The 25,534-nt window shown below is 41.8% G+C and overlaps 1 protein-coding gene across 7 annotated transcripts in view; it reads left to right on the plus strand.

Moving 5' to 3' along the window:
- The window catches only part of LOC121277929 (tyrosine-protein kinase Fyn), a 298,435-nt gene that overhangs the window by 85,404 nt on the left and 187,497 nt on the right, over positions 1-25,534 (plus strand). For all 7 annotated transcript variants that reach the window (XM_041187793.1, XM_041187799.1, XM_041187792.1 and 4 more), the window contains exon 2: positions 20,100-20,158. The gene's annotated coding sequence lies outside the window, so the exon portion shown is untranslated. The remainder of the gene's footprint in view (positions 1-20,099; positions 20,159-25,534) is intronic.

A 25,534-nucleotide genomic window follows, 5' to 3' on the forward strand; every position in this document is an offset into this window, starting at 1 on the left:
GACCACATATGACTTGTGATGACTGGACTACATATAATGTGAGCATTGCTATCTAGTCTTCATAAAAATAGATGAACGGTTCTATGAATCATACAGCACAAAGGAGGCCATTCAGCTGCTCATGCTGGTGTTGGCTCTTTTGAAAGAGCTATCCAATGAGTCCCACTCACCTCTCTTCTCTATAGCCTTGCAGATTTCTGCTTTACTGGTATATGTCCAAACACCTCCCATTCAGGCAACACACCCCAAATCACCACAATTTGCTGCTCATACATATATTAAAAAAAACGTCATTACTGGAGCAGTTTGGGGATGCAGGTGTATTATGACTTAGGCCATTTCAGTGGAAGAATCCTTGGGAAGATTATGCCCCAACCTATCCCTTGTTTACTCTTGCCATTCCACTTCATACTCTCCAATGGTGCAGATTATTGACTGCAGGAAAGGTTCAAAGTGTGAACATGGATCTCTTGACAGCATTTTTTTTTTGTAGAAAGATTGATATGCACATATTTTTTTGGCCTGCAATATTAACATTTTGCATGAATGCACAAGCAATATGAATTTAATGGACTGGAAATTGCTGGAATGGGGCATCTTGCTGCCAGCTCCATGAATTGATTTATTTTTTACCGCACCCTTCAGGCTGTATTATTGAAAGAGCCCCTTGACGGTGGCTTCTAAATAAAGGTGACACTGTTGAACTTTGCGCAGTTGAGCATTGCGCTGAGTTGGTCAGCTCTCACCAAACTGAAGAACACCCAGGTGGATAAAGAAAGGTACTGCTGGGCTCGGCTATCTGTTTTATGGAGGTGAAGTCTTGTCGGTTCCACAATTTAGTAGACAAATTCCAGGAGGATGTGCCTTCCTCCAAGAGCCATCCATGCTTCACAAATTTCAAGAACACAAGCCTCCGGAGCTGCTCATCACAGGACCCTTTAATGTAGCTCCACCCCACTTGCTGGACCCATCTACACTGACAGATCTCTCAAAGCTTAAATGAACAATGAGATTGAGATCAACTAAACAGCATAAGCCTAATTTGACTTTTCCCCTCCTTATTCGTTGACTGTTGGGGAGGATGTGACCAGAGCGGTATTCTTGGACACAGTTTCTAGTGCTGCACTCCTACCCACAAATGCAACCATTTTCAGAAGCAATCTTGTCGCACATAACCACAAATAACATTGATGTTCTCCCGGGTCCAGTATGTTACATACTGGGCCTGTCCCCGCGGATATAAGATGACTAAGTTGGAAAGATGAACACTCATGCGACCATTTGAATTAGGAGCAGGAGTTGGCCAAATGCCTCCTGGAAACCTAAATACAGTACATCCACCGGTTCCCCTTTATCCACAGCACACGTGACTCCTTTAAAGAGCTCCAATAAATTGGTTAAACATTATTTCCCTTTGTATAAAACCAGATTGACTCTGCCTGATTGCCTTGAATTTTTCCAAGTGCCTTGCTATAAGATCTTTAATAACAGCTTCTAACATTTTCCCAATGCCAGATGATAGGCTAACTGTCATTGCTCACGTCAGGATAGAGCTTCGGTTCTTACATCAAAATCCTCCCCCTTACATTACAAGCATGGCACTAGGGATATACTAGTGAGATGCCTGCATCAAACTACATATAAAACCTCCATAGAACCAAGCAAATAATGAGCAGCTTGGGCTCCCTTCCCCGAGGCCAATTTAATAGATCCCTTCTTGGAAAACTTGCAATGTACCCAAGTAGATGGAGAGACGTGTTAATGCAATTAGAACTTCATTACCAAGGACCCCTAACTGTGCAGTGTTCATTCATGATTATTTTGGTATGATTGTTCCCTACTTTAAGAATGAATACTTCAGTTCCCCCCATTGCTATTCTCATTCCTATAACCCTCAGCACCCTTTTACTACAGCTGCTGAACGAATGTGAAAAGCGCCCTGGCAGAATAGTGACTATCTAGGTACATTGCCAAATTAACAGGCTCGATTCAGCCTTCGTTCCAGTTAATGCATTTCTTCGGAGTTGAGATGGCTGCAGTGTCACACATCCAACAATGTTTATCCAGAAGTAAGTCAGTCCTCTGTGATGAATCTATTTTCTGAACCAGAGATACCTACACTACAGAATGTGTTGTTGAATAATCAACCAACTTGCCCTGTGACGAAGCCTGAGGGGACAGACCTGTTGCTTATGACCTTCTATCCCTGGTTCAGATAATTCAGCAAGCTGGTGTCCGAAGGTAGGGTGGCCCTACTCTGACTGGAAGCTGAATAAGCTCTAGCAGTACTCCTGTGCATGTCTGGGAGTCCCTAAAGCCTGGCTCCATCAATCTGCACCTAACCTCTCGAGACTGTGGTGCATCGATGCAGGATGCGGGTGTGCCCTCCATGTAAGGTAAACAGGAATGGTATCAGCAGCTTGTGGTGGAACCTGTTCAATATGGTGCGCACACCAAACATCTGACTGACCAGAAGAGAGGTTTATATGGGAAAGAGAGGGCTGTGGGAAGGAAGAAAGCCGGATCTATTCTTGGAAAATGCCAAGTGCATTCTGGCCAAAAGATTCTATTCCAATGCTCCTTATATTGATGGCTGGGAAAACAACACGCAGCAGGAAAGCAGTTTATTACCGTCAGAATTTAAGTTTGGAATTTAAAATAAATTTTTAAGAAATAATCCGATACTGCAGTGGATGGAATTAGATAAGCTAAAGGCTTTCCTCCTTGATGATTAGTATGTGAAATGTCAAAACAGCTGTGATCTCAGTGAATGATGGAGCAGGCTCAAGGGACTGAATGGCCTACCCCTGTTCCTACGTTATTAGCTTTGCTAAGATCTCCGAACACCCTTAGAAGTACTTCTGTTGGCGCTAACTGATGTACAAGGAGTGAGACCTGGACCAGTGGGAGATTTTAGTCCCTTTGACAATGCACCATTGGTAGCAGGAATGGGAGATGCAGCACTGTGGGAATCAGGAAGTAATACTAGAGTGGGACACTGAGGTGGAAGAATATTGGGAGAGACAGATAGATAGCACTAGAGTAGGAAATAGTAAGGTATTAGGTACGCTCAGCATAAGAGGAAAAGTAATAAAGTCTAAGTTGGAGTTACAGTGCATGTATGTGAATGCACAGAGTGTGGTAACTAAGATTGGTGAGATGCAGATGCAGATAGCCACCTGGAAATATGTTGTAGCTATAACAGAGACCTAGGGCGTGATTAGATATTAAATATTTCTAATACAAGATGTTCAAGAAAAATAGGATAGGAAGGGAAGGAGGTGGGGTGGCAATATTGCTTAAGGAGAACATTGCAGTGCTGGAAAGCAAGGGAGTCCCAGAGAATGGAATCTGTTTGGCTAAAGAACAAAAAAGGTGCAATTACTTTGCTCGATGTCACCAATATGCCACCAACTAGTGGGAAAGACATAGAGGATCAAATTTGCAAGGAAATAACAGAGTAGTTATAGCAGGGAACTTTAATTATCCAAATATAGACTAGGATAGTAATAGTGTAAAGGGCAGAGGGGGGCAAGAGTTCCTAGACTGTGTTCAGGAGAATTTTCTAAACCAGTGTTTCCAGTCCAGTGAGAAAGGAGGCACTGTTAGACCTGTATTTTGGGCATGAGGTGGGCCAAGTGGATTGAGCGTCATTAGGGTACAGTAATCATAAGTTTTGGGTTGGCTATGGAAACGGAAAACGAAGAATCCAGAGTAAGAATAATTAATTGGGGGAAATTCAACTTCAATGGGGTAAGAATGGATCTAGCCCAAATAAACTGGGATCAAGGATTAACAGGCAAAACTGTGACTGAACAATGGGCTGCCTTTAAAGAAGAAATAGTTCAAGTACATTCCCTTGAAAGGGAAAGATAGGGCAAACAAATTCAGAGCTCCCTGGATGACAAAAGAAATAGCGATTAAGGTGTAGCAGAAATGTCAGAGATGGCAGGTGGATAGAACAATTGAGAATCAGGCCGAACATAAAAGGAGTAGAGGGGAAATGAAATTTCAAATAAGAAAAGCGAAGGGAGAGTATGAAATGAGACTGGCAGCTAACATGAAAAGAAATCCAAAAGTTTTCTATCCGAATATAAATAGTAAAAGGATGCTAAGAGGAGGAGTGGGGCTGAGTAGGGACCAAAAAGGCGGCAGAGGGAATAGCTGAGGTATTAAATGAATACATTTACCAAGAAGATGCTGCCGCCCAGGTCATGGTGAAAAAGGTGGTGATTCAGACACTTGAAGGGTTTAAAGTTGATGAAGCACAATTGGATAGCCTGTCTGAACTTAAAATGGATAAGATACCAGGCCTGGATGAGATGCATCTGAGGATACTGAAGGAAGTGAGAGTGGTCGAGGCACCGACTATAATTTTCCAAAATTTCCAATAGACTCAGGTGGTGCCAGAGGACTGGAGAATTGCAAATGTTACACTCTTGTTCAAAAAAAAAGTGTTAAAATAAGCCCAGCAACTGCAGGCCAGTCATTTTAACCTCAGTGGTTATGAGGAAAGGTTGGACCAGGTTGGCTTGTGTCCACTGGTGGGGAAGCTTATAGAAATTATAATTTGATACAAAATTAATGGTCACTTGAGCAAACACAGGTTAATGAAGAAAAACCAGCATGGATTTGTTAAGGGAAAATGATGTTTAATCAACTTGCTGGAGTTTTTTGAAGAGGTGACAGAGAGGGTTGAAGGCAATGCTATTGATGTGGTGTACATGGACTTCCAAAAGGCATTTGATACGTTGCCACACAACAGGCTCATTAGCAAAGCTAGACCTCATGGAATAAAAGGGAAAGTGGCATCATGGATACAAAATTGGCCGAGTGACAGGAAACAGTAGTGGTGAATGGTTGTTTCTCGGACAGGAGGAAGGTTTAATGTGGAGTTCCCCAGGGATTGGTGTTAGAGCACTAGCTGTTCCTGATCTATATCAATAACCTGGACCTTGGTCATTTGGAGGATTGTGTCGAACTTCAAAAGGACATAGACAGGTTGGTGAAATGTGCAGACAAGTGGCAGATGAAATTTAATGCATAGAAGTGTGAAGTGATTCATTTTGGTCAGCAGAACATGGAGAGACAATATAAAATAAAGGGTACAATTCTAAAGGGATGCAGCAGCAGAGAACCTGGGTGTATATGTGCATAAGTCATTGAAAGTGACAGGACAGGTTGAGAGCGTAGTTAATGAAACGTAAGGTATCCTGGGCTTTATCAATAGGGACATGGAGTACAAAAGCAAGGAAGTTATGTTAAACCTGTATAAAAATATAGATTTAAGGTAATTGGCAAAAGAAGCAATGGTAACACAAAAAAACTTCTTTACACAGTAAGTGGTTAAGGTCTGGAATGCACTGCCTGAGTGTGGTGGAGGCAGGGTCCATTTGAGACTTTCAAAAGGGAATATTTGATTGTTATCTGAAAGGGAAACAATATGCGGGGCAATGGGGAAAAAGTGGGGGAGTAGCACTAGGCGAATTGCCCCTTCAGAGGGCTAGATATACACGATGGGCTGAATAGTGTGTACCATTCTATGCCCTGGGGAGACCTGGAAAGCGGTGGGAAAAACCAGGGCATTGATAAGACTACATCTGGAGCACTGTGTCCTTATTTAAGAGAGGATGTAAATGCATCGGAAGCAGTTCAGAGCAAGTTTACCAGACTAATACCTGGAATGGGCAGGTTGTCTTATGAGGAAAGGTTGGACCAGGTTGGCTTGTATCCACTGGAGTTTAAAAGAGTAAGAGGCGACTTGATATAAGATCCTGAGGGGCCTTGACAGGGTTGATGTGGAGAGGACACTTCCTCTTCTAGGAGAATCTAGAACTAGGTGTCACTGTTTAAAAATAAGGGGTGGCTCATTTAGGAGAGAGATGAGGTGACATTTTTTTGAAGGTTGAGAGCCTTTGGAGCTCTCTTCCTCAAAAGGCAGTGGAAGCAGAGTCTTTGTATATTTTTAAGGCAGAGCTAGATAGATTCTTGATGAACAATCTTTATCAAGGTTGTATCTGAATGGGTGGGGGTGAAAGGTTATTTGGGGTAGGCGGGAATGTGGAGTTGAGGTTAAAATCTGATCAGCCATGATATTGAATGGCTTAGCAGGCTCGAGGGGATGTATGTTCGTAAATGACTAAGGTTAATATTTTTTTAAAAGCATACGCACACACGTGCACCCTCCTAGTAACAAATGAAAGTTACAGACCGCAGCTTTGCCTTTTCTGTTTCAGCCCAATCTGGGCAAGGCTCCCCTGCCAGGAGTGCCAGGGGTATTAAGGGAATCGAGGGACAGAGTAGGAGTTCAGCCATGACCTGATTGAATGGTGAAGCTGCCTTGAGGGGCCGAATGGCTTTCTGCTAATTTTTTTTATGTTCTTGTGTGACAACCTAGAATGTCTGCCCTTGTAATTTTTAAAGGAAGAAAGCGTGGTGACCAATCGCAGTGACACTGAGAGTGCAAGCTGGCCACACCTCTTGGCTTGCAAGTAGTGTGCAAAAGATCAGGGATAGGGCAGGAAGAAAAACACCACTGTGCTGGTTTTAAAAAGATGATAGTCTCTGAGCTCCCAAAGTGTTCCCTGCTGTGAAGACCTATTGTTCTGCAGCTATTTCTTGTCAGGTGTGTGACTGTCCTCCCACCAGTACACACGGTGACTGGCATGTCAAAATTCCAGATCCTGCTTGCGATTTGACATGCATGGTGAATTTTTTAATGGAGCTTCTTTCTGCCAAGTTCTGACCGTGCAGCTCTCCAGCCATCGTAAGAGAGTGAGAGTGGCTGACTGAACCTTCTGTTCCATGCCATTTTATCATCCGTCCTCTCAGTGCAAATGCTTCTGCTCTGCCTGTCACCGTCCAAGGCAGCGTGAGTACAAGAGGATCCAGGGGCTGCTTCAGCAATGCAACTGAATTCCTAACTCATGTTTGAAACGCAGCAACTTAATTAAATTAGATGCTGCACCATCAGGGCAGCTGCTGGTCTGATTCTAATCTTGACTTTCTTTGATTTTACACTATTAATTTGTGTGTTTTTTATTTGCCATCGGTGGTATCGAGAGGGAACTGTTAGTTTGTAGCATGTGCCATTGCATAATAAAGGCTTATCACTGGTTGAACAATCAACATATACTCAATGAGACGGTGCATCATTAATAATTACATGGGTAAGTGCAAGTCTCTATGGTGGATATTTAGGAGCTATAAATTATAGAATTCAATACTGTTGTTAGTTTATATGTACTTGCCTGTGGTGCATTTTTTAGAAATGCCACCGCCTCATTTAAACTTCATGTCATTTGATAAGTAACGTGAGACTGCTTGGCATGGGGCCAACTGTATTTTTGTGAGTGTGTCTAGCAAATGCATATTTATTATTCCAATAGGGTATATTTAATATAGTATCTCAAAGTTGGTGATTTTGTGTACATTTGATGCTCCACATTAACTTCAGGTCCTACTTCATTCACCACTGACCTGTAATGTCAAAAATAAGATAACTGTCAAAAGGAGTGAATTCATGCAATATAAAAATACAGTACGCTAGAAGATTGTGGCTGAACCTGGGGGTTGAGCTGGTGAACAAGCTCCTGGGTTTCATCGTGATGATGCACTTTTGATCCTTTAATTGGATTTCTGCCATGCACAGTACAGCATGTGATGGATGCCTATATAACTCACCTCATGTTCTGAGGTTATTATCAGCCAATCCACTGGAGTTGCTTTTATTTGGCTCTTGTCACCTAAAAGGTGGCAGCAGTGAAGTGATATAAGGAGGACTGAAAGTGGAGAGGAGTGGCCTGATCAATAGCCTTGTTCTTTTCAGGTATCCATTCTTGGGAGGTGGATGTCACTGGTAAGGCTGGCGTTTATTGTCCGTCCCTAGTCAACCTCTGGTTTAATGCAACTGAGCGTCTCGCTAGGCTACTTCAGAGAGCAATTAAGCGCCAACCACATTAGTCTGAGACTGAAGTCACGTGTAGACCAGACCAGGTAATAACGGCAGGCTTTTGTTCCTAAAGGACGATTGAACCAGTTGGGTTTTTAATGATAAGCTGACAGCTTCATGCTCATTGATGCCTGCTTTTTTAATTTGCCTGCTTTTTTAAAAAAAAACTGAGTTCTGACTCTCAACTGGCTTAACAGGATTTATGTTCTCAGGGAGGGAGGCGGTGGTATAGTGATATTGTCACTGGACTGGTATTCCAGAGGCTCAGGCTAATGCTCTGGGGACTGGGGTTCAAATCCCACCAGGGCAGATTTTTTTTCTTGAACTGAATTCAGCAAAAATCTGGAATTATAAGTTTGATTATGACCATGAAACCACTGTCCATAGTTGTAAATAAAAAAAACCCATTAGGTAAGGAAATCTGCCATCCTTATCTGGTCTGGCCTACATGTGACCCCAGATCCACAGCAATGTGGTTGACTCTTAAAATGCCCTCTGCACATGGACAATAAATGCCAGCGACACTCACGTTCCCATGAACAAATTTTAAAAATATATATTATTATTATCACCCAGACCTCTGGATCACTAGTTCAGTAATAACTACCACAGCATCTCACTCATAGCAACTGTTTAGGTTAAAGGCAAAGGCCTTTTATCGAAACATGCTAAAGTCAGTTGAAGACTATGTATTTAAGGAGACAATCCTCATAGGTGGATTGTAAAAGTGACGAGAATCAGTTTTTTTTGTTACTGGAAAGTGTGTTAAGCTAGAGAATTTAAGTTTATGTAGATCCTTTTAATCTTGTAAATTGTTTCACAGTTAAAGATTATAACTGAGCAGAAGGCAGATTAGAGGAGGTGGCTGCAGACCTGATCAATGGGCTTGGCTTTACTGGAGTGGTGAGGAGGAATGTGCCAAGATGGAGTGATTTGCACAAAGTGAGGAGCCAAGAGGGCTGAAGGTACCATCATCAATGCACGTTCAAAGGAGCCAAGTGTGCCCGGACAGACCGAAACACACAGCATAGGTGTTTGAGCTGTGACTTGGGGTTGGAGAGGTAGATGGAACAATGTTACTGAGAAATTTAAAGATGAAAATGAGGGATTTTGAAGTTTACTAGCTAAGACCTAGAAAGCCGTGCAAGATCACTAAGGGACGTTTTAGTTGGAGGCATCATTTAAGGGATCAGAATAGCAAGCAATTTGGATTAATTCCTGCAGCTTCATATCTCAATTGTGAGCAAATTCCCATCCAGTCATTTTGGGTGAGGAATCAATCATGGCTGTGGAGATCAGAAAGCCATATATTATTGAGAAACTCAAAGAATTACATATTGACAAACCAGTCTGATCTAATGGCATATGCCCTTGGAGTTCTCCAAAGTCAGATTGGAAGAAATAAATAACTGAAGTTTATTTTGGTGTTTCATAACCAATGTCTCTGGGCATGAGCCATTGTTATCCGGTAATGTTGTTCCAATATTCAGAAAAAGGATGAAAGAAAAATACTGTGGATAAATACTGGAGATCTGAAATAAAAACTTGGAACAAGTTGCAGAAAAGGAATGCCATGAGCCAGCTAAACTAGCATTCATAATTGGAAAATTCGTAGCATCTTATGGGATACTGTTGGTGTTCATTTTTAGAGCAGAGAGGGCCTTAGAAATGGTAAGCATGGTATTATAAATCTGCTGTTCTTTTAGAAAAAAATAACTAAGTTTGTGTGATAGATGACAAATATTATGCACATATGGTTCATTGAGATTTGACTATTTTGGATCACTGGATTGAAAATGTTCATGATTTTAGAAGGCTTTGAAAGGGAAAAATGGGAAGTAACTACAGCAACAACTTCTATTTATACAGCACCTTCAATATAGTGAAGCGACCCAAGGTGATTCACGGGAGCATCATAAAACAAAGAGCCACATAAGGAGATATTAGATCAGATGCCCAAAAGCTTGATCAAAGAGGTAGGTTTTGAGGAGTGTCTTAAAGGAGGAAAGCAAGGTGGAGAGGTGTGGGGCGGGGGAGTGACTTCCAGAGTTCAGGGCTGAGGCAACTGAAGGCGCATCCACCGACACTCGAAGAATTGCATTGGAAATTCTCTGGGTGTCCTGCAATTTGTGTTATTCCTGAATGAAAGCCAATGGTGCTCAGTGCATTCGGATCCAGCTTTATGACAGATGCTAAGGTTAGTACTTAGGATGGGAGACCACCAGGAAGTATCAGGTGTAACTCTTTCGAGTACAAACACGTTTCCATCTGTTCCTATTCAGATGAAGTTACATTGTTTCATAGTTTGCCATTGTGAGATTTGAACTTTTGATACTCTTTTGAGTAAAACCTGTTTCCATCTGTTTCAGATGAAGTTACATTGTTTTATAGTTTGCCATTGTGAGATTTGAACTCTTGATCTTGGGGTTACAAACCCAGTACCATAACCACTTGGCTATTTAGGCCAAGCCCAAGTATCAGGTGTAGGATGGCTTTCTACATCCTATCACTGATGAGGTGCTCCTCATGATCATAGATCCTGTTGACTTGTGAAGGATGCGTCAGTATCACCCACTACAAACAGACCAGAGAAGGTTCAGAGAAACCTTTCCTGTGATAAAGGTAAAAGGCCAATAGATAAGCTGAGATACAGATCAGCTGTGATCTCATTAAATAGTGAAACAGGCTAGAGGGGCTGAGTGGCTTACTCCTGACCCGATATTCTTAAGATGCAGGCATTTCAAATGTAATATGCAAATGTAAACTTTCACAAGAGAAAAGGAACTTGAAAAGGGATGGTTCAGCCCTTTCAAATGTCAGGCATGGATGCAAGAAAGAAATGTAAATTAAAATGTCAAAGCAAAGCTATTAGACACTGGTGTGAAGTTAATCACCTTTTAAGCACAGCTTGAGATCAGAAGCACCCACTCTAGTCCACAGAGTATGGTGAGCTATTAGAGCAAACTCTCACAAAAATTCAGTACTGGTTAAATCCTTTAAAAGCAGTTGGCTGGGCCAGAAGTTGCTGCCAAAATAACAGGAATGCTAATGATGCTCTCCATTATCTTGTGCATAAATGATGTAGCAACTTCAGGCAAGGGGCAGATGTGAGTTTAAATGTGGGAATCCAGAACTTACTGTTCAAGATCCACCTGGGCATAACCAGCATCTTGCTGCCTAATTCAATGATCTGAAGCTGCTTACAAACTAAACTCGCCACAAAGTTAAAAGCAAAACACTGCGGATGCTGGAAAACTGAAATAAAAGCAGAAAATGTTGGAAAAGCTCAGCAGGTCTGGCAGCATCTGCAGAGAGAGAAACAGAGTTAACGTTTCAAGTCCCTATGACTCCTCTTCAGAGTTGCAGAAGTTATTCAGACTCGAAACGTTAACCCTGTTTCTCTCTCCACAGATGCTGCCAGACCTGAGTTTTTCAAGCATTCTCTGTTTTTATCTCACCACAGTGTTGCCTGGTCATTTCAAATGCAATGTAATGAGTGTTAACTACTGGCAGTCAACCTCTCTGGCACTGAATGCTGACAAGGGTTAACATTCGATTGCAAGGGTGGTGTCTCATTCCCTCAGATTTTAATTAGAGATTTAAAAAAATATAATCAAAAATTTTTTTTTACTTTGTAATTTATCTCATTCTCTTAATCCTATCTATCCTGCCCTCTGGATTTCACTTTCTGTCCCTGATTTGGCATTGAATTCAGCCTCCCTACTTAACACCACCTTATATCGGTCTTTATGCTATTAATTTCACAATCCTTTGATCTGATTGGGAGATACAGCTATGGCCCCGTTCATTCAAAGATTCCCTCTTGTAATTTTATCAGCTTAAACTGATTGTGAAAGCATGCAGCACACAGTCTTAGTAAAATATGGCCTGGAAAGTGTTCACAGATTCACAAACCTTGGGGTAACTGCAATACTGGAAGACAATGCAATAAGCTGTATGGAGGGAAAGACTTCATTCACAATAAAATTCAACTGCATACAAAAAATATGGAGCAGGTAAAGGCCCATTGATCCATCCAGCGTCTAGTCTATCCCATAGAGAAGTGATTCCTTTGTGCATCACAATACCTGCATCCCACACCACCTGGAGCCCCGTAATCTCTTGGTAGAGGCAAAAAAACTCCATTAAAACCCTAGGCCAAATTTGTGGGGGTTGGGAGGGTGGTTGACAGCATCTGTAAAATAAATTTCCTTCTGACTCCCTCTAGGCAATCAAGACTAGTCCAAGAGACTGCCTTAGCCCTGATTTAACATTACAAGGCATTTACTCTTGTACAAGGTGGTCTCAGCTGCAGTCAGAAACAGGTCCAGCTTTCACTTTGAAGGAATTAAGTGAATTAACATTCATGGTGTGAGCCGCAGTAGCTTGTTCCACAAGTTCACTGTTCCTTGGGGAAAAGAAGAGACTGTAATACCTAACATAGTTCTGCCCTCACATAACATGAGTGACATCTGGTGCTGCTTCACCTATCCAGTACTTTTTCTTTATTCTTTCTTGGGACCTGGGCATCGCTGGCAAGGCCAGCATTTGTTGCCCATATCTAATTGCTTTCAAACTAAGTGGCTTGCTAGGCCATTTAAGAGTCAATCACTTTTATCTGGAGTCAAATATAGGGCAGACCAAGTAAAGATGGCAGATTTCCTTCCCTTGTAAAAGGAATATCATTTTTCCCCCTAATATTACTGTGGGATATTGAAGCAGGTTTTTGGGTCTCTGTACATGTGTGTGACTGAAGACAGTCAGACTTGAAGTTTAAATAATAAGAAGGGTTAGGTGTAAAAGCTGGCATTTTGAAATGGAAATGGACAAGCTAATGTTTGTATTTGTAGATAAGTTGGGAGGTTGCTTTGAATTTCAAAGATGAACTAGAAGGCAACCAGAAAAATGGTTGCATCTTGCAGGAGTTCATAGGTAAACAAGTAGTGGGGATATCAATCTTTATTGACCCAAAAGCAAAGACAAGATGGAAATATGAAAGATCTTTATATTTGGAAGAGTTTCAGTTTCAAAGAAAGTTTAGAACAATGGATTTAAAGATCAAAAGGAGAGAGAATTTATTTAAGGAAAGATTGAAAGCTGTATGTGTGGAGTGGCCATGTGAGATCTTGGAAGGTGGGCTGTGTGAAGACAGACTTGTGAAAAAGTAGCCTCTAGCCACCCTAGAGAAGTGCGTACTTGTTCAGGAAAGAAAGGCTTCGTTAGAAGCCTTGGCATTCCTTGTCAAGGGAGAGAAAGAGAGAAGCTGTAAAATATCTCCCTATAGCAATAGTGGGTGCCTTGTGGTAATATTACTGGATATTTTATAGATTTAAAATCTATTTGGACTGTTGCCTGGGAACAGGATGATCAGTTGGGAGCCTAGCTAAGTAGAAATCTTTTAGGAAATGTTGTAAGACTAAATTTACCCGAGGAGCTGTAATCTTGTGTGTTTAAGTTTTATTTTCTTTTGTTAATGTTTTAATTTAATATTTAAATTCTCATTCTCTTTACTTCTGACTTCAGTGCACGCCCGTTCTCATGATACAAATTGCAATCATTGTGATAGCTTGGCCAAGTTTCCCTTTGGGATTTGGTCAACCTGCCAATTACTACCTGCCATATCATAACATTGTAAAGGGCATTAATGAGCCAGATGGGTTTTTAAAACAATGGATGATACTTGTCATGGTCAGCATTGCTGAGACTAGCTTTATATTCCTGATTTATTAATTGAATTTAAACCCTACCAGCTGCCTTAGTGGGATTTGAACCCATGTCCCCAGAGCATTAGCCTGCATCTCTGAGTTAGTAGTTCAGTGACATTACCACTACGCCACCGTCTTCCATTGCATCTTATAAAGTTGATATCTTGTGAACCTTGATCAAATCATCCCTAAGTCTAAAGTGTAGAAATGCAACTCTTTCAGCTGATCTGAGTAAATGAGATGCTTTTAAATGGGATTTAATCTTGTCGTCTTTCTCTGCTTGTTTCCCAAAGCATCGATACCACCAATCATGAGAGGAAACCAGAACTGGGCAGAGCATTCTAACCAAGGCCTTGTATAAGCTCAAAACAGTGTGCTTTCTTTAATAGTGAACTGAGCTGTAAATTCGCCCTAGGACCCTCTTTATTTTCGTGATAGCTTCACGGCATTTGGTCAGGAGCTTTCAGAGGTTAATGCACTAGAATGTTCTTTCTTTCACCACTGACTTTAGCTTTTTTTTCCCTGAAGGGTGTTTGTATGTTCTATATTTGACCTGCTGACATGCACGACATTGCACTCTGCAAACCTTCAATATCATTTACCAATCATGGGTCCAATGCCCTGGCGCACCCTATGTTACATGAATAACTACACTTCAAAAGTGCTTCATTGGCTGTAAAGAGCTTTGGGACATTCTGAGGTTGTGAAATGTGCTAAATGAATACAAGGCTTGTCTACATCTGCTGTAATAATTCAGCATTCTCTTCAGTCTTAACTTTCTTGTACATTTTGGTGTTATCTGCAAACCTGATCACTTTTCCCCATCAACTGCTTTAGCATTAGAAATATGGACCACTGCTCTTCAGCGGTTCTCTTTTGTTAGAAAGAATGGGAGAAAATGCTACCCTTGTTTGTTATTACTTTACTACCCACAGCGCCTATTATTTCAGGAACTCAGTGGTGCTCTGTATTATAAAATTTCTGCATTATCTCTTTTCATAGGAATTGCTCCCTCGACCACGTGCTGTGAATTCAAAATAGAATGCTTTCATTTGGGGACTTGATAGTAGAGCAGATGTAAAACTGGTATTGGAGATCGAGGGCTGTTCCTTGGTGTATTTACATCAGCTTTGAAATATTGGTTGTATTTGAGATGTATAATTGGTTAATGGGTGTTCCACAGCCATATTATTTGACACACAGTTCAATTGGTTGAATCAAAGTGCATCCACCTGCTTAAAGTTGGCAGTTCCTACCCATCTACCTAAAAGCTGAAACTTTAATTAATATAGGATGTTTTTTTATCCCCCATGTGAATGATTTACTTTGATATGAGGTGTCGTGTAAAGAAATTGGCTTCCTTTTCAAAGGAAAGCAAGGTTGTAACTGGACAGCTATTGAGTTCACTTGGAGAAAAGCAAAACATTGCGGATGCTGGAGACCTGAAACAAAAACAGAAAATGCTGGAAAAAGGGCTCAGCAGGTCCAGCAGCATCTGTGGAGAGAGAAACAGAGTTAATGTTTCAAGTCCGTATGACTCCTCTTCCCTGCTGAGTTTTTCCAGCACTTTCTGTTTTTGATTAAGTTTACTTGCTTTATCTATTTGTTTTCTGCTTGCGCAGTAAGATGAGACTCCTCAAGGAGAATCACTGCAATTTTATGACTGAAGACTAGATTTGAAATTTTTTCAAACGGACTCAGTATTTCAAGCACATTTGTTTTTCTGATAGTCTTGCTTTTTTTAAGAATATGGAGCAGGATTTGGCATGAAATTTAGGAGACTGAAATCGACGACATTTGGAAACTGGGAATGACTAGAGATACATAGAACGAGATGTGAACAAGGACATGCCTGCCAACTATGGGATAACCTCATTTGAGTGCAGAGGGCAAATAATAACCAGTGTGAAATTGAAATGGAGCCATTTATGTAAACTTCTGTGTGGGTGCGAGTTTTTTTCCTAAAAATTGAGAAAAACACAGCTGTGGGTGTTCCATATAAGGCACTGTCAAAAGATCTTGCAAATTCATACACTGCAGTTGGAACTGTTGAAGTGTAAGTAGGCTCATTAAAGTTGAGGAAGATAATGTTGTAACAAGTGGGGCTGCAGGAATTACAGCAGTAGAGTTATAAAACTGACTAGTTATAGACTTCCAAGATTGGTGGTAGAATGGATGAAGGACAACCATGAGGTCACAGACATGTGATGTGGGTAAATAGACTGGAAGGCATTGCCACTGAGTGACACAAATGGCACCTAACGATCAGCGCACAGGCAGTGGAGGCTATCTCTCTCCTTAGATATTGAGCGAGCATCCGAAAGCAAGGATCTGTTTGTGGAAATCACTGGAAATAATTACTTGGCTTTTTTTTTAACAAGTAAAGGAGTAAACGATCACAACAAAATGTGAATATGTTAAGGGGCTGCTTTCGCTGTGGGTGTTTACCACAGAACCCAGGAAAGTGCTGAAACACCACCCTTAATGTTGCACAGGAAATGAAAATCCTCAAGCTGCAGTTACTATTCTTTTTAAAACGCCAGCCAATACAATGCCTCTGCAGGTAACCTTCAGAACAAGCACAAAAAGCAAGGAAATGCTGCAGTACGGAGCTCATTTATTTCTCATCTGATGTTACCAGACTTGGCAGTGATGGTAGTCCTGACTTTATTTTAATGGTAACCGCTTGCTTCATTATAGACCATAGCCAGTAATGATTGTCTGAGCCTCTGCATTACAGGGTGACAGCTGGCATAAACTGCAAGAGTGAAACTACAGATTTCATGTACTGCTGCAGCAGCACTGCACTCATTAATCCTCTCTGCAAATGCTTTTATGCATATGGAGTGTGCTACACAGCAGCAGCCCGGTCTCTGTACAGGCAGCCTCTGACAAAACAAAAGGCAAACAGAAAATGAATAAATTAAAACCACTTAAAAGGAAACGATCTGTTTAATAAGGATATGTTGATAGGGCGAAATGTGGTAGTGTGGGATGAGGCTGGTATGGAACGTGAACAACAGCATAGATCAGCTGGGCCCAATGGCCTTGCCTCTGTTGTAAGTGCCATGTAATAACTGGACAGCAGAAAATGAATCTTATTAAGGTTCAAAAGGTTTTGAGCTCTTTTTAGATTTGCTCTTGTAGTTTAAGATTCTTGATAATGGTAGTGTTTGGGAGACAGGAAGCAGAGGTGGTGCGTGATCAGCGCTTTGGCCTGATTCAGAGTATTAAATTGAAGATGCAGCGGCTCCTGCGTTCTCAGAAAGAACAGCAGGAGCAGGTCTAAAATTTAAGAACAAAAATGCTGGAAATACTCAGCAGGTCAGGCAGCATCTGGTGAAGAGAGAAAAGGAGAGGTAACGTTTTGGATGATCCTTTTGGGATGTTTCCCCTCCTGGGGGAATCTAGAACCAGGGGGCACATAGAACCAGGGGGCACAGTTTCCAAATAAGGGACCTCCCATTTAAGACACAAGTGAGGAGGAGAGGGAGTTATCGTTGCCTCATATCTGGGCCTGTTGTAGATTAATTGATTGAGATTGATCAGTCAGAGTGCCTTTATCACTGTATTGTGCAAGGATCAGGATGGTGGAAGGAAAACTACATGGACTGTGGTCTTTTACTGCCTAGCAAACATTCTGTTTCCATGCTCCTAGTTCTCAGCTACAGTTCTGCTGCTTCATATGGTGAATTATAGAGTCATAATCTAATGAAGGTGAGAAAAAATGAGGCTTGTAGCCACTTCCTAACTCCTGAGGCTAGGTTGCAGTCTTATAATGCATTGCAGATGACACACAATCCAGGCGAAGCTACTATGCAATAAATCTCACCAATATAATTTTCTAATATTGTGCAATGTGTAAGTACCTTTTATGTGATCATCATTAGGCATCAAAGAGATGGAGTCTAGTGACAAATGCTGCAGGCACAGAAGTATTTTTTCTCTCTCAAAATGTTGAACAGTTTTTTTAAAACCCTGTTAACGGTCTAAGGTAGTGGTTGACAGGGAGTAAATTAAAAGCTGTCTTCGAGTGCTTGGTCTCAGATCGTACGGGTTCTTTGACAAAATCTGGCCTCTCTTTGACAGCAGTCCAATAACTCACTCACACCAGTGGTGTTTCCTTATGGTGGAAGCTGTTGTTGGAACTTAGGATTTTTGCACCAAGCGCTTAATAGTTCCTGCATGTTGCATCTTCAAAGGTTGATATTGAAGACACCTAATCAACAATAATGCAGCTTTATTCATAGTGGTTTACCAAGATTCAGTGTCCTCTGTAACCAGACTGCAGTATTACATCTAAAACTGCTAAATTAGTCAGTGAATAGACCACAAAATAAAATGTGCTGCAAATGCCTAGTGGGGAATTTGCTCTGCTTTGTGCAGTGGGAGCTTTGAAGCTGATTCGAAGATGAGATGAAAATTTTCTAATTGTTTCTGCACGCAGTTTCTTTTATGCTGGTGTCTGTATTGCAATACCCTCGCTTTCCATTGTAATTGAAGATAAACCTGTAATTAGGTTGAGGCTTGGGGACCAGATCGATTTTAATGGTGGCATTTTGCTCTCTTTTCTCTCTATATTTTGCTCTGCTCAGTCACATGTATTTGTATTGTTAATGTGTGGCGTTACAGATATGGAACTGTATACTGTTGAGATCCGTTCTAGTGTGAAAAATGACGTTGTTGCCCTTGATATTCTTTCTGTGGATGGAAAGCTAGCGCTCCCAGTGTCTAACTTACTGTGCCCCCACCCACGTGGTGCCAGTGTGCCCCCGCCTTACTCTCAAGCAAATCACTCGAGTCAGTTTTTACAGTGATTTGCTTCACCTCTTTGTACTTTGTGTTTACTCACTGAAACAACATTTAATTTTCTTGTCCCTTCTACTTAAATCATTATTGCACTGCTTCAATGGCAAAATCTATTATTTTGTTCATTTCAGCTCCCTGTATTGGCCTTGCTGTCCTCCCATAGGCTCTCTTTCCCGGTTACCTGCATTATCCTACAATTAATGCTGAAAGTGCAGCCTTTCAGTGGAAATGAACTTGAATTCAAAAGAAAAAGCAAATGAAGAGAATGAAATGTTTTATAGATTTGGGTTTTGTACCCTGATGGAGCGGAGGTGGAAATAGCCAAGCTGGGTCCTGAATGAACAGAACAGAAGTGCCAGGATGGGATGTGAGGACAGGCTCTCCTCGATCGTGTTTTCTGTTGTTTTCTTTCCAATCGCTGATTTTTGAAGGAATAGTTTTGAAGGGGATTTTTTTTTTTTAAATCTTGGGCCCCAGTCCCATGGTGGTTTGATAGTGTACCGAGTCACAGTTGTGTCTCTTAATCGCCCCATTCTTGATGTCAGCCAAGCTGCCTGGGGAAGGTATTAATTGGGTTCCGTGGGGAAGGAGGGGAACAGGACAGACGAAATCCGAGGCAAAGGGCTGATCCACATCATTTCAGTGCTCAGATTATGAACAGCTGAGACCTTAAAGGAAAAAAATTACCTGCTATCACAGCCATTGGCAAAGTGTTGTCTGGTGCAGGGATGGACAGAAACTAAAAGTTCAACAAAATTTATAGTTTATTCAGTTGTCCTTGCACGTCTCTGAGCCTGAAGTCTGTGCTTCCCTAATGTATGAGGGGGGAAGTTCGTAGTTGTCATTTATTTATATATTGTATGTTTGACTCCAGTTTGTCAGTAACAAAGCAAGATGCAAAATCTCTCATCTCCATGCCAGAAAACTTGCTGAATTGATGTTCACCTGTTAGTTCTGTCAGGCAAAATGTATTCATTTCAAGAGAGAGATTGAGAATGATGACACACAAAACACTCAAACATGGCACAGTCGGTCCGTCTCCAATACCAAAGTCACCTTTCGTGTATGCTGCCATGTGTTTTCTTCCAATAGTGTAGGTGTGACCAGGAAGGGCAAAATACAATCACATGGGTTATAAAGAAAAAAAAGCGGCAATGACTGGAAAAGGTGATGATGAAGAACACCATGGCTGCAGTTTCTGTTTAATGGCCTCTGCAATACATAAGTCGAGAGAGTTGTAAATGTACACTTTTTCTGAATGAATGACTGACAGACAAATCTTGGCAGCTGGCCAAAGTGAGCTGACTGTTCAGCTGCAGCAAAGACCAGGAAGGATCCATTACTTTCTGCTGTGTCCATGTGAATGCTGCATAAATTCCATGTTCACTACTGGCAGCACCTGCTCTGCTCGGTGATAGATTTGGTATAAGCTCCTAGTCTCTATTCTATATCCGCCCAATGGTTAAATCCAGATGAGCCCAGGCAGGATGTTAGCAGCTATGTTTCTGCTTTCTTGCAGTTGTACTAATCATGTCCAGAATTGATCATTACAGCCAGTCTTTTTTTTTAATTAAATTCTTGTGTAGTATAATTTTTCATTGGGATTTATATAATGTGTTCTCCCTATCCTACAGGTCTTCCATCATACCTGTATGTGAAGCAATGTAAAATCCTGAATGGTGGGGATCGCTTGGTAAGTGACGGTCTGTTCTTGTATTGCTGTATGACTGTGAATATTGATGAGACAGTTATGCAGTTTCTTTTGCCCCAGTATGTAACATGACTGCATTCTCAGGGTTGTGATTCATTTCTTTTCATTATTGATTTATTTTTGGGGACGCACCCAAAGTAAGGCATGTTAATGTTGGTGAATGGAGCACCTCTGTCATTTCAGGCACCCCAGTGTGTTCCTACAGAGCAGTCTCCGGTCTGGTGCAGCTGCAGGATACATCTCCCATTCTCTTTCTATCCCCCCTCCCCCCCTCACCACTGCTGTCTCTGGTGCAGTGGGAAGTTCCCTTCTGAGACAGTCTGGGAAGTGAAGATGTTGCACAATATACCTCTGCGACCTCTACAAATTTCAGATCAGGCTGAAATGCCTGACACGTGGTGCTCGTGTGTGCAATAGGACCTTTTACACCCACATGAGCTCTTAGTAGATGGAGAGATGTGCGCTTGATTTAACATCTTATCCGAATGTCAGCACCTCCAACAATGCAGCACTCACTCAGTGCTGCATCCACACGTCAGCCTAGACTACGTGGTATTTGGCTTCATGACCTTTAGTGGAAACTGCCAGTGGGGGTGTGTTAGCCTTTTAATTTTACAGTGGAACCTGCTAGATTTTTTTGTGGTACGGTCTTAATCTAAAAATATAGATCTGACACGTTTGTGCCAATGCTGTTTTTTAAATCCAGGGTATTAAAGTTATGGTGATCTGGTGACACCAACCTCAATTTGCAAAACTGTCTTCGGTGGGTGGGAGGATTGGGCATAAAAGCTCCTTTTGTGAACTTTTTTTTTTGCTTTTCCTGAACCAAAAGTTGTTGGCAAGTTTTGTGTAAGGACAGGGAACTGTTCCCTTCAAGGTTCAGCCTCAGCTGGAGTATCGCATCCAGTTCTGGGCACTGCACGTTAGGAAGGATAAGAAGGCACTAGGAGCTCACAGGAATGGTCCCAGGGATGAGGAGCATCAGTTATGAAGATAGATTGGCGAAGTTGGGTCTGTTTTCCAGAAAGGAGAGGGCTGAGAGGAGATTTGCTCGAGGTATTCAAAATCATGAGGGGTCCTGGACAGAGCGGATAAGTAGAAATGGGTCGAGAGAACGAGAGGACACAGATTTAAAGTAATTTGCAAAAGCGACATGAGGGAAAACATTTTCATGCAGCGGATGGCTGGGGTTTGGAATACACTGCCTGAGGGTGTGGTGGAGACAGGTTCAACTGAAGCATGCAAAAGGGAATTGGAGAGCTACCTGAAGAGGAAGAATGTGCAGGGCTATGAGGAGGGGCAATGTCACTAGGTGAACTGTTCATCCAGACAGTTGATGCAGACATGATGGGCTGAATTCTGCCACCCACGCTGTAACAATTCTATGATTTGTGTATTATGTAACCTTTTAAGAATCAAGCTGATTTGAGTTGAATAAATTTGGTAATTGCATTGGAATGTAAGCTTTGCCAAGTTCCTGAAACTTGATGCTGTGTTGAGAATGATGAACCCAAGACGCTCGCTCTGCTTTAATTCAGAATTGTAATCCTGCCACCCATACTGTCAGAATCAGTAATCATTACTCTTGAATCCACAAGACTTTGTTAGTCCTTCACTTAGTAACCCCTCTGGCCTCTGAGTCAGAAGTCCCAGTTCAGTGCATTGTCAGAGGTGTTGCTTTTGACCTGAAGCTTGGTCTGCCTACAAGTAGTAGATTTTGTGGCTGTATTTGAAGAAGAATAGGGTGTTCTTCCAATGTCCTGGCCAATGTTTGTTTACCTTAACTAACATCAATCAACAGAGGAGCTAATTATAATGTCATTGCCATTTGTGAAACCTTGTATGTAACTTCGCTGCCACATTTGCCTACATTGCAACGATTACATGTCATAATTCCACGGCTGTGAAGTGCTTTGGGGTGTCGTACAGACATGAAGAGTGTAAGCTCTTCAATGTGTTATCTCTTCCAGGTACCATCAGTATTTCAAAAAAGGCAGAAGGACAGATGTTAAATATTGAATGTTTTATATAATTGCTGGTACAGGGCTGTGTGTGCATGTGTGTCAGTGTTTACTTTTAGTGTTCGTTGAGTGATGTCGTGGTTCCATTGGCACTTGTTCTCATGTTTCACTCTCTCGGACTCAGAATCACCTTCCAAGTAACGCTCTTATGGTTGCAAACGTGCATACAGTGGCATAGACCAAATCTCATGCTCTGGCTAAGTAACTAAACAGCTTGTTGGTGCCCCAGGAATAGTTAGCTTTGTCGTTGAAAGGTGGCTCATTCACAGTCCTGAGATGTTCTATTCTGCTGATGCACTATTTTCATTCCAAATTATTTATGCTGCTCACGGTGCTGGGACATCAAACTTAGTTTGCTTTTTTTTTGCAGGGATTTTTAGAAGTACATCTATCATTCACGTTTTCACCCTTAGTGGAATTGCATTCCAGGTTATTCTTTTATTTGTCCTTGGGATGGCATCTCTGCCAAGGCCAGCATTTATTGCCTGGAGAAGGTGGTGAGCGGCCTTCTTGAACTGCTGCAATCCATGTGGTGTCCAGTGCTGCTAGGGAAGGAGTTCCTGGATTTTGACCCAGCAACAGTGAAAGAATGCACTACAGCTCCAAGTCAGGGTGGTGAGATGTCCTGAGTGTATTACAGTGTAATTCACAGCCATGATAGCAGCTGTCTGAGCTTGCCAGGCACATGCTATCAAAGTGGATTACACTTTGGTCATTGTGTTGGGTATAATTGCATGCACCATTGGTACAGAAAGGTGTTGGATCACCTAACCGAGCAGGATAGCTGTAGAATGCAAGAAGCTATCAATGGACTGGTCAGGTGGGCAGAAAAGTGGCAAATGGAATTCAGCCCAGAGAAGTGTGAGGTGATACATTTGGGGAGGTCAAAGAAGGCAAAGGAATACACAGTAAATGGGAGGATACTAAGAGGTGTAGAGGAAGTGGGGGACCTTGGAGTGAATGTCTACAGATCCCTGAAGGTAGCAGGCCAGGCCAATAAGATGGTTAAGAAGACATGTGGAACCCTTTCCATTCTTACCTGAGGTATAGAATATAAGAGGAGGGAGGTTATGCAGGAACTGTATAAAATATTAGGCCACAACTTGAGTACTATGTGCAGCTCTGGTTGCCTCATTACAGAAAGGATGTAACTGCACTAGAGAGGGTACAGAGGAGATTTACAAGGATGTTGCCAGATTGGAAAATTGCAGCTATGAGGAAAGATTAGCTAGGCTGGGGTTGTTCTCCTTGGAATAGAGGAGGCTGAGGGGAGATTTAATTGAGGTGTACAAAATTGAGGGGTCTGGATAGCCCACTGACATTACCACTACCTTAGCAGAGAGGTCAGTGTCTAGGGGTCATAGGTTTAAGGTGATTGGTAGAAGGATTGGTGGGAAGATGAGGAAAAGTTTTTCACCCAAAGGGTTGTGGGGGTCTGGAACTCACTGCCTGAAAGGGCTGTAGAGGAAGAAACCCTAAACTTATAAAAGGTGTCTGGATATGCACCTCAAGTGCCAAAATCTGCAGGGCTACGGACCAAATGCTGGAAAATGGGATTAGGCTGTGTGGCTTGTTTTCGGCCAGCGCAGACACGATGGGCCAAGTGGCCTCTTTCTGTGCTGTAAACCTTCTGTGATTCTATAACTAGCATCCATTGCAATTGTACTGATAGAGTGGAACAATTCAGCTGTCACCAGGTTCAAATCCAGCTGTTAACTGTTCTTTGAGCTGCACAGTGAGAGTGAGTGAGTGGGTTCTGTTCGTTGGCCCTTGGAAATGAGAAGGTTTATTGGTCGTTGTCAAGAGAATAGAGAAATTGACCGACTGGATGGCATTGGCTTCAATCATAGATGGCTTCTATGGATAAACTGGCTGTTTCATCTGATTGAAGGAGAAATATGATGGATGAGAGAATCCAACAGCTTAAATGGGTAGAATTCTTTTCCATTTTCACTGATTTTTACGGTGAGGTATGCCAGTGCTGGGTATCTGTCACTCTGGTCAACATCAAGCTCGCCCAGGTGGGTTTTAGCACAGCTAAACTACAGAGCCAAGCTGCTTCTAGCTGCCAAGCAGTACACATAAAAGCACACTCGATAAGTTTTCCACTTCTGCCACCAAATTTCATTATCACAGAATATTTCAGCGCAGTGTCCATTGACAGCTCTTTGAAAGAACTATCTATTTCCTCACCATGTTCTCTTCCTTCCCAATATGCTTACCAATTTTCCCCTTTTCAACCAATGTCCAACCATGTCCCTTATGATCTATTTGAGTGTGTTTGCCAAAATGCTGGCAGTTCTTTTTTTTTTCATTCACGGGATGTGGGCTTCGCTGGCTGGGCCAGCATTTATTGCTCATCCCCTAATTGCCCTTGAGAAGGTGGTGGTGAGCTGCCTCCTTGAACCGCTGCAGTCCATATGGTGTAGGTAGGGAGTTCCAAGATTTTGACTCAGCGACAGTGAAGGAGTGGCGATTATATTTCCAAGTCAGGTTGTATTGTGGTTTGTGTGTGTGTTGGCAGCAGAGGAAGAAACTTCTGTCTGTTGTGCTGGGCCCAGGGGTAATTGGACAATGAAGTGAACCATTGTACTACCCTGTTCTTTGAACTATCTTTCTGGACATTTTATCAATGTTGTTGTATTTTTATTATCCAGGATATGTTATTACATTTATATAGCACCTTTAGTGTATTCTTTTATTTATTATTTCATGGGATGTGGGCCTTACTGGCAAATCAGCATTTGTTGCCCATCCCAAATTGCTCTTGAACTGAGTGACTTGACAGGCCATTTTAGAAGTCAACCACATTGCTGAGAGTCTGGAGTCACATATAGTCCAGAACAGGTAAGTATGGAAGATTTCCTTCCCTAAAGGGTATTAGTTAACCAGATGGTTTTTTTTTTTTACAACAATTGATGGTAGCTTCATGGTCACCATTATTGAGACTATTTTTCTATTCCAAATTTTTTTTAATCGTTGAATTTAAATTCCACCAGCCGCTGTGGTGGGATTTGAACCAATAACCCCAGAGTATTAGCCTGGGCCTCTGGATTACTAGTCCAGTGACATTACCACTATCCACCATCTTCCCCTCAAAACATTATCTGAAGCAGAATCCTCTAGTGTGGGTTTGCCAATTCTGGTTTGATGTATTGTTGGAATTGATCATGTGACACCACACACAACATTGATCATGTGACATTTTGTCTACTGCTTGCAGATGTTATGGCATTTAACTTGAGTGTCGTTATCTCCGAGCCCCAAATGAAATATTTGACTACGTGTTTTGTAGTGACATGCCAGAGCACTTTGTAAACATTGTCATCATTACGCT

Source organism: Carcharodon carcharias, chromosome 5 (genome assembly GCF_017639515.1).
Source record: "Carcharodon carcharias isolate sCarCar2 chromosome 5, sCarCar2.pri, whole genome shotgun sequence".
Taxonomy (NCBI): Eukaryota; Metazoa; Chordata; class Chondrichthyes; order Lamniformes; family Lamnidae; genus Carcharodon; species Carcharodon carcharias.